Source organism: Tupaia chinensis, unplaced genomic scaffold, assembly GCF_000334495.1.
Source record: "Tupaia chinensis unplaced genomic scaffold, TupChi_1.0 Scaffold000173_1, whole genome shotgun sequence".
Classification (NCBI taxonomy): Eukaryota; Metazoa; Chordata; class Mammalia; order Scandentia; family Tupaiidae; genus Tupaia; species Tupaia belangeri.
The window spans coordinates 246,059-256,049 of NW_006159648.1; positions in this window are offsets into that span (position 1 = coordinate 246,059).

Here is a 9,991-nt window from a genome sequence, read left to right on the forward strand (position 1 = left end):
CCGTACTCCTCTTGGGATCTTGGGCATGCACACACATGCGCCCGGCGTGAGTTTAAGCCACCAGGTTCAGGACTTGAACCACAGTCGACTATGTAGGAGTCCAGTGGCATAGCCATTATGCTAACTGCTGGTTCTTGCCCATCTTTTAATTTGGTTGACATTTTTTTTCAGGTGAGATGCCTGGCTTTCCTGTATATTCTGATTACCAGATCCTTATCTGAGGTATAGTTTGTAAATACAGTCTCCCACTCTAAGAGTTGTCAGTTCACTCTAATTCTTGTTTATTTTGCTGTGCAGAGCTTTTTAAACTGATGTAGTCCCACTTGTCTATTTTGGAGATTATTTCCTGTGCTTTGAGGGTCTTATTTAAGAAGTCTTTGCCAACTGTGATGTCTCCAAGAGTTTCTGCTTTGTTATCCATCAGCAGTTTTATAGTTTGGGGTCTTAGGCTTAGATCTTTGATCCATTTTGAGTTGATTTTTGTTAATGGTGAGAAAGAATTCAGTTTCATCTTTCTGTAAGTGGGTACTCAGTTTTTCTAGCACAATTTACTAATGAGATTTTGTTTTCTCCACTTAATCGACTTGTGCCCTTTGTCAAAAATCAGTTGGCTGTATGTTTTGGAGTTTTTTTCTGGGTTCTCTATTCTGTTCCATTGGTCTACATGTATATTTTTGTGCCAATAACATGCTTTATCACATATTTTGGGGTCAGGGAGTGACATGCCTCCAATCCACTCTTCTTGTGCCAAATTGTTTGGTCAATGCAGCATCTCTTATGATTCCAGCAAATTTTACGATTGTTTGCTCTAAACCTAGAAGAATTATCACTGGTAATCTGATTGAGGTTGCATTAAATTTATAGATTAATTTGAATAGGATTGTCATTTTGATTACATTAATTCTTCCAAGCCAGGAAAAGGTATGCCTTTCCACTATTTTATGTCATTTTAAATTTCTTTTTTTAAAGTTTTTTTTATTGTTTTCTGTGTTCAAGACTTTGAGTTCTATGGTTAGGTTTATTCCTAGGTATTTATACTTTTTGTGGCTATTGTAAACGGGATTGCTTTCTTCAAGTCTGTTTCATATTGCTCTTTGTTCATATATACAAATGTTATAGGAGTTCTAGTACCATTGAAAAGGAGTGGATAAAGTGCTAAGCTTTGTCTTGTTCTAGTTTTTAGTGGAAAAGTTTTCAGCTTTTTCCCATCCTGTACGATGTTAAGTTTTTATGTGTGGCTTTAATTATGTTGAGAACTGTCCCTTCTATGCTGATTTAGCTGGAAGTCTTATCATGAAGGGATGTTCTATTTTATCAAATGGTTTTTCTGCATCAATTGATATGACTATATGGTTTTTATCATTCTTTCTATTAATATGGTGTATTACATTTCTGATTTTGCTTATGTTAAAATATCTTTGCATCCCTGGAATAAAGCTTACCCAGTAGTGGTTTATAATTTGTCTAATGTGTCACTGGATACAATTCACTATTATCGTGTTGAGAATTTCTACATCTATATTCATCAGAGATATTGGTCTGTAGTTTTCTTTTTTTGTTATGTGATATTCTGTTTTGGAAATGAGGATGATGGAGATTTCATAAAATTAATATGGGTAGGTTCCTTCCTATTGGCTCTTTAGAAATAGTTTGAGTAGACTGGGGGTTAGTACTACTTTAATACTTTTGTAGACTTCAGAAGTAAAATTATCAGGACCTGGGTTTTTCTTTGTTGGGAGACTATTTCTTACTGATTCAATTTCATTGCTTGTTATTGGTTTAGTCAGGTTTTCTATGTCTTCCTGATTCAATTTTGGTAGATTATATAAGTGTCCAGAAATTTGTCCACCTCATCCAGGTTGTTTTGTTTGTTGGAATATGGTTGCTCATAGTATTCTCTAATGATCTTTTGTATTTCTGTTACATCTGTTGTAATATTGCCTGTTTGACTGCAAATCTGATCTGTCTGTTTTCTTTTTCTCTCATTCTTAATTAGTCAAGCTACAGGTGTATCAATTTGTTTATTGTTATTTGTTTATTTTATCAAACAACTAGCTTTTGGTTTCATTTATTTTATGTATAGTTCATTTATTCTCTATTTCACTTATTTCTGTTCAAATCCTTATTTCTTTTCTCTCATGTTTTTTTATTCTTCCTTTTTTTTTTTTTTTTGAATGTTGTTTTTCCAATTCCCTTAGGTGTGTTGTTAGGTTGTCTATTTGCCACCTTCCCATCTTTTTATTATGTGAACTAATTGCTATGAACTTCCCTCTCATGAGGGAAGTTTGCTTTGTCCAATAGATTATGGAAATTCATGTACTCATTATCATTGCTTTCAATGAATCTTTTTATTTCAGTCTTAATTTCCTCAGTGGTTGTGAAGTCACTCAGAAGTAGGTTGTTTAGTTTCCATATGTTTGTGTATTTTTGAAGGTTTTTTAAGAAAATTATTTTCAAATTTAATTCCATCATGGTCAAAGGAGAAGCTGGATATAGTTTCTATGCCTTTGAATTTGTAAAGGCTTGTTTTGTGTGCTATCATGTGGTCAATCTTTGAAAAGTTTCCATGTGAGGGTGAATAAAATGTCTATCTTGTGGTTGGTGGGTGGAAAATTCTATAGATGCCTGCCAATTCCATTTCATTTATGTTGTCATTTAGATCCTGTATCTCTTTGCTTATTTTTTGTCTAGATGATCTATCCAAAGGAGCTAGTGGGGTATTGGGATACACACAATTAGTGTGTTGCAGTATATATCTCTCTCTTTAGATCAAGCAGTCTTTCTTTCTCATATTTGCATGTTCCCAATTTGGCTACATAGGTATTTATAAGTGTTATATCTTCTTGGTGAATTAATTCTTTACGTTCTATATAATGTCCTTCTTTGTCTCTTCTTACATTTTTTTATTTTAAAGCCTATCTTGTCTGATATCAGTATTGTGACTCCAGGTTGTTTTTCTTTTAAATTTCCATTTGCACCGAATATCTATTTCCAGCCCTCTACTTTCGGTCGACATACGTCTGTATCCATGAGGTAAATTTCTTGTAGGTAGCAAATAGAGGGTTTCTATTTTTTTTTTTTTTTAATCTGTTCAGGCAGTTTGTGTCATTTGTTTGGAGAATTTAATGCACTAACATTCAGTGTTATTATCTACATTTGTGACTTTGTCCCTGCCATTTTTCCTGTCTTTTTGTTTGTTTGTTCGTTGTTCTCCTCTTACTTCTGTTTCTCTTTGGTTTTCCTGATTATAGTACTTCTTCCAGTACTTCTTGAAAAGTTGGTCCAGTATTGGTGAATTCTTTGAGTTTTTGTCTCAGAATTATTTTATTTGTTCTTCTCATTTGAAGGATAATTTTGTCAGATATAGTATTCTTGATTGCAACATTTTTCTTTCGGTATTTTGAATATGTCTTCCCATTCTTTTCTTGCCTGCGTTGTTTTGATGTAGAGGTCTAATGTTAGCCTAAGAGAGTAACCTTTGTAAATGACCTGACATTTCTCTCTTGCCATGTTTAGAATCTTGTCTTTCTGATTTTTATCATTATGGCTGTGACGTGCCATGGAGAAGATAATCCTAGGCTGATTCTATTTGGGGTCCTTTGTATTTCTTAGGCCTGGATGTCTGTATACTTCTCTAGATTTAAGACATTTTCTGCAAGTATTTAATGGAACAGATCTCCTAGGACCTTGTCTGATTCTTCACTTTCTGGAATACCTATTATTCAGATATTTGGGTGTTTAATAGCGTCTAGTATTTCTTGTATGTTGCACTCATCTAAATTTTTAAAAAATTATTTTGGTGGTTTTATCTAATTCAAAGTTTTCTACTTCCAGAGATTCTGTCTTCTTTGTGGTCCAATCTGCTATTAATATTTTGAGGGATGTCTTGATTTCCTGCATTATTGTCTTCATCTCTAGAAGTACTGATTGGTACTTTTTAGTAGTGTGTATCTCCTTCTTCAAATTCTAAAAAGATTTCCACAGTTCTGTTATCATGAATGTTCTTAATTCCTCTTCTGACATTCCTGTGAATTCTTTTGTGCTTCCTATGTTTGAAGAAGAATTGCTCTGTTCCATTTAGGGAGAGGTGCTTCCTTGTTTTCCCAAGTTTCTTGTGTCTCTGTGCTGGTTTCTAGTCATCTGATGAATTATACACTTCCTAATTTTCTCGTGTTAATTTTGTACTGTTGGGGAGAGGAAAATCTCTGCTTCTCAGACTTGTTTTTGGTAGAGGGCCTTGTCCTCCAGAGTGTGTATCTAGCCAACTTAAGATTTTGGTACCTTTCCCAGTTTCTCAGGACCAAGTGCAACTGGGGTGAAACTATAGAGTTTCAGTTCCATAAACTATGAACCTCAAAATATTCCTGGGTAGCCAGAAGGTAGATAGAGGTCTGAGGTGGTCTTTCTGCCTCAGTCTGTCTAACTTACAGCTGCTGTTACCTGCATAGTGCTACACACTCAGGAGATTAATAGTGGTGAAGCAGTGGGATATCTGAGGCAGTCTCCGACTGCCTCTGCTGATATCTGACTACCGCTGCCTCCTGCTTTGTGTCACAGTCTCTTTTAATTGGCTCAGTTAGAGCATTTATTTTAAAAACAATTATTATTGTTGATATATTAGGTCATCGGGAAAGTCGTGACATGTTTTTCTGTTTTTCTATTCCAAAATCCATTATGACTTTCCTGACTAACCAATAGTAGGAATAATATCTACTCTGTTGGTGTTGATTTCTATTCATGATATTTAGTACATTTCTGTTTTTATTAATTTTTTGTTTTACCTTTCCTGTTTTAATTGGGCATATTATGTAATTCCATTTCATATTCCTTCTTAGAATATCTTTTGCACAATTTCTTTATTGCTTGCCTTAATGTTTCCAAAATACCTTTTTAACTAATCTAAGTCCACCTTCATATAAAAATATACCACTTCATATAGTGAAGGTACTTGATAATGGATAGTCCTATTTCTTTCTCTTGACACTTGTAACATTGGTTTTATCCCATTTAAGTATACATATGCTACAACCAACCAGTATATTGCTACAATGACTACTTTCAACTTTTAGAATTTATTAAAAGTTGGAAACATAAAATATTTGCTTTACCTTTATTTCTTTCTTCCAGCATTCTTTCCTTCTTCATGAAAATCCAAATTTCTGAGGTATATTCATTTTCTTCCCATAAAGAACTTCTTTTAACAGTTCTCAAAGAGCAGGTCTGCTGGTGATGTACATAGTTTCTTTATTTATACTTTAAAAAAGCTTACTTTTCCTTCACTTTCAAAGAATAATTTCATAGAATAAAAAATTCTAGGTTGGTATTTTGTTGTTGCTGTTGTTTCTTCTTATGCATTCACTTCTGTTGTATAGTTTCTGATAAGAAGTCAGCAGTAATTCTTATCCTTTTTCCTCTAGAGGTAAGATGTTATTTCCCTCTAGAAGTAAGTTGCTATTTGATCAATGATTTTTTCAAGATTGAAAATTATTTGCTTATACTGTTTTTATTGTTGATTTTTGTTTTTGTTTTTGTTTTTCTGCTTGATTTTCTTAGAGATTTCTAAATCTATGATTTTGTGTGTGTTATTAATTCTTTAAGTTCTTGGACATTATTACTTTAATTATTTCTTCTCTAGTCTCTCTCTACTCTCTGCAGTATTCCAAGTAGGTATATATTATAATTCCAAAGTAGTCACATGGTTCTTGGGTATTTGATTCCATTACTATTGTTTTTGTTATTATTTTTAATTTATTTTCTTTTCACATTTAAGCTTACAAAGTTTCTATTAACCTGTATTTATTGTCAGGGACTTTTCCTAGCCATATCCAGTCTATTGATGAATCCACTGGAGACATTCATTGCTGTTAGGCAGTTTTTAATTTCTAGCATTTATTTTATTCCTAGAGGATTCTTACTTCCACTTACATGACCCATTCCTTCATTTATGTTGTCTTGTTTCTGCTTTAAGACGTTAACATGTTAATTACATGCATTTTAAATTCTCCATCTGCTAATTCTGTTATCTGTATCATATTCAAGTCTAGTCAAGATGTTTACTTTGTCTCTTTAAACTATGTTCTCTGTGTTTATCCTTTACTAAACTTTGTAGTTTCTGTTTAAAGCTAGACATGCTGTATCAAGCATAAGAAACCGAGGTATACAGGCCATTGATATTAATTTTTTTGTTAATATAGCTCAGAGTTGTACATGTTTAATATTTGTGATATATAAAGATACCAGACACTTCAAATTCTTTGGTGTCCTTGTTTTTCCCTGTTCTTTAAACCTTGGCTTTTCTTACTTACTATTCAGAAGAAAAATGTTTAAGCTAAAACCCTATTTTTTTTAATTTTACAATGTAATTTTGAATTTTGAATTTATTCTCCAATACATTTATTTTATCCTTACTTAATATGATCAGTTATCATTTATTCACATATTTCTTCCATTTACTTATTCATCTATCCCATGTGTTCCCAAGCACGTATCACATACTAGGTGGTCTAAATTCTCGTGTTAAAAGATAAATGATACATAGTCATTCCAAATCCTAGAAACTGAGAAACTCAATAGCAATTTATTTAAGAAGGCCAGGAAAACATTTACTCAAATATTTGTATGTTAACAGCAAAAATATTCCTTTCACTAAATGAAAAGGTTTATTTGTAAGAAGATCATAAATGCATATGCAAGCAATCCATTTAAATCCCATACAACTAATTCAGAATTTTCCATATTTGGGGAGAGTAGGTGGTATAGAGGTTAAGGAGTGATCTCACATGGCCAAGTGCATGGTTCAAGTCTCAAATCTGACATATTGAAAATCACATCAGGTGCATGTGCGTGCATGCTCAAAATCCCAAAAGGAGAATGAAAAAGAAAGGATTGTGGCATGGCCATCCCCTCCCTTGGGTGATTTCTCTCTTCTCTTCTCTCTATATCTCTCTGGCAAGTGCATGTACCATATAGCAAGCAAGCAAACAAACAAACAAAACAAAACAAAGAATTCCCCAGATTTGTAAATTGGTTAGGTTGAATTTCTTATACCATTATGTATGAAGAAATGATGTACTACACAATTTAATAATGAAAGAAGAATTATTAAGGTAAAACTTGTAAGAAAGAGAAATGTATTTAAAATCTGTTAGAATTTTAAATTGTATGCTATTTTTTAATGAATATTAACTATAGTCCTGAGGCATGGTGAAAATTTACTGGAGTCTTATTCAAGTATTACCAGATTCAATCTTGCTAAGCTTCTGAGTGCACAGAAGTACAAGACAGAGGGGAAAGGGAGGCTTGACGGTGTAGTCAAGCGAAGGGATTGTGGCATGACCATTCCCCTTGTGGGGGGTGGTGATTTCTCACTTGGAACATATATTTATTCTTTTTTTAAAAACGTTTGTGTTTTATATGAGAGAGACAGAGAAATGGTCTCACCATGCTGCCCTCTTTCCCACTTCCAGCTCTCCAGCCATCCAGGATCATGGGTGCACCTGGCACGCTTAGGTCAACCTGGGATCTAAACCCAGGACCTCCCATATGGTTCTAGTGTCACATAGCGCACCCTTCCCCTTGCATACTTAGGCTGAACCAAACACAGATTTATTTTCTGACTGTTCTGAAGTCCAAAATGACTATTAATGCCCTGTGCCAGGGCTGTGTTCCTTCTGGAGGCTCCAAGGTAGAATCTATTTCCATTTCTTTTCCAGCCTATGGGAGCTGCCTATATTGCCTGGCTCATGTCCCCCTTGCTCCATCTTCATTGTACACCATTCCAACTTCTGGTTCTATTATATCTTCCCACGTCCTTCTTCTCAAGACCCTAATCATGTCTGCAAAGTCCATATCACCGGGACCAGCGGTTGGTGTAATGGCTGTGTTGCTGGACTCCCATGTAGTCAACCGTGGTTCAGGTTCAGACCTGGTGGCTTAAACTCATGCTGGGCGCGTGTGCATGCGTGCCCAGGATCCCAAGAGGAAAATGGAGGAGAAGGGATCGTGGTGTGGCCATCCCCCCCTGGGAGATGATTTCTCACTTTCTGTCTCTCCGTCTCACTCTGTCTTTCTGGCAAGCACATGCACCCTATAGCAAAAACCTCTCAAAAAAAAAAAAAAAAGAGTGCACCTCTCTATCTCTCTCCCTCTGTCTCTCATGCACATCCATGCACTCTAAATATGAATAAAATAAATTAAAAATCATTTAGAAATACTACACAGCAGGTACCACATTGAGTAAACCACATAACTGCTTGCACGGATATAATGAATGTCAAAGACATTATAATGAGTAAAAAGAAGCTACTTGAGAAAAGACTTATTAGATCGATTCTGTCTAAATAATAATAAATTATGCAAAAAATGTAATGTTTTGTTTTAAATTACAGATGGAAATAGTGAGTAGGAAACCATACACTATAAACACCATATTCAAGAAAGCGATTACCTACAGAGGATGCAGGAGAATGCGTTTGGGAAAAGGACAGATGTAATGCTTTATTTCAGTGGTAAATCCAGGAATGTTTATCATGTAATTTTGCAAGTCTAATTTTACACTCTTCTATATTCCATACTAATAAAAAAGTTACATCTCTGCCTATCAGTTTCTTCATCTATAAAAATGACCCCACTTAACCTCATAGAGTTGCTATGAGTAATTAACTGGATAAGTATAATAAAATTATTAACGGATTTTAAATTTAAAATGTTACACTAACTTGTATATATGCATTACATGCATATAGAGGGAATTAATGTAATACCTTAAATATATATGTTCTTATGTAGATTTAGATACAGACATAAAATTTGAAGGCTAAGACTTTTCCTTAAAGTCTAAAGTACTATTAAATGTCCAATTATAAAGTAGTTAATTGTGTTACTTCAATGGTAGATGTTAAGAAAATTATACATTAATATTTTATTATAACTTTTTATTCTAAAAACTGCAATGCAGCATGACTAAATTTGAATTCTTGTTCTTTTCATAAATGCATAATGGGTTTTTCTCTCCCTAGGTCAAATTAGGAATACTTTCTTAAGTTCATCATATTTTCCTTTGATCAAATGAAAATAATATATGTTAGAATTGTATTATTTTGCATTATTTTGGACAGTGCAAACTTTCACTTCCTGCCAGTAAACATCAGACTGTGTAAAAGCGTCCAGTTGATTAGAAGTCAAAGAGAAATAACATAATTTTTAGAGAACCAAGATATTTGATTATGCACTTAATTTCAAATTTTAACATGTAAGTTACAAAAAACCATCTGTAATTTTTTAAAAAAAATCTCATTGTTCTGTAGGCCAACTCATACTGTTTCACATTGTTTAAAGAGGGGTAAAAAGAAATGTTGATATCTTGTCCTAGAAACCCTACTTAATTGCCTAGAGTCATGAAACATTTCCCAGCCTGCCTTTGAAGATCTCAAATTTACCTGATGAAAAGGTTTTATTAATTAATATGAGACCATTAAAGCCTAATTTGTTTTTGCCTCCTTCCCATTCATTCTAAAATTTGTGCCAGACAACAGACTAATGACAAAAAGTGAGTTTACAACCATCTTGAATTTATGAAATTAAACTACTATTCTAGAGAATGAAGGAAAGAAATATAGAATAAAGTTACGGATTTGAGAAGAACAGATAAAAATAATTTAGAACTTTAAATCATATAATAATGTTCCAAAAATTTATTAGATTCAATACCTTTCTTTGTTACTGTAAGTAACAGAAATTGTGCTTCTCAAAGGACCATGAATTTGTTTCTGTTTTATTTGTGGATAGATTCTGTTTTAATGGCTGGCAGAGAATGCTGCAGGAAATTATGTACTGCCACTGCTGTGTCTGCCAGAGTTGCTGTCATATTAATTCTTGATAGGCATGAAATTAAGTGGTATCACCACAGAATCAACTAGAAGTAAGACAAGATGTTTCAACGCTTGGGAAATACAGGCATGCACAAATAGAAGGCATAAAGTTAACTTTCTGG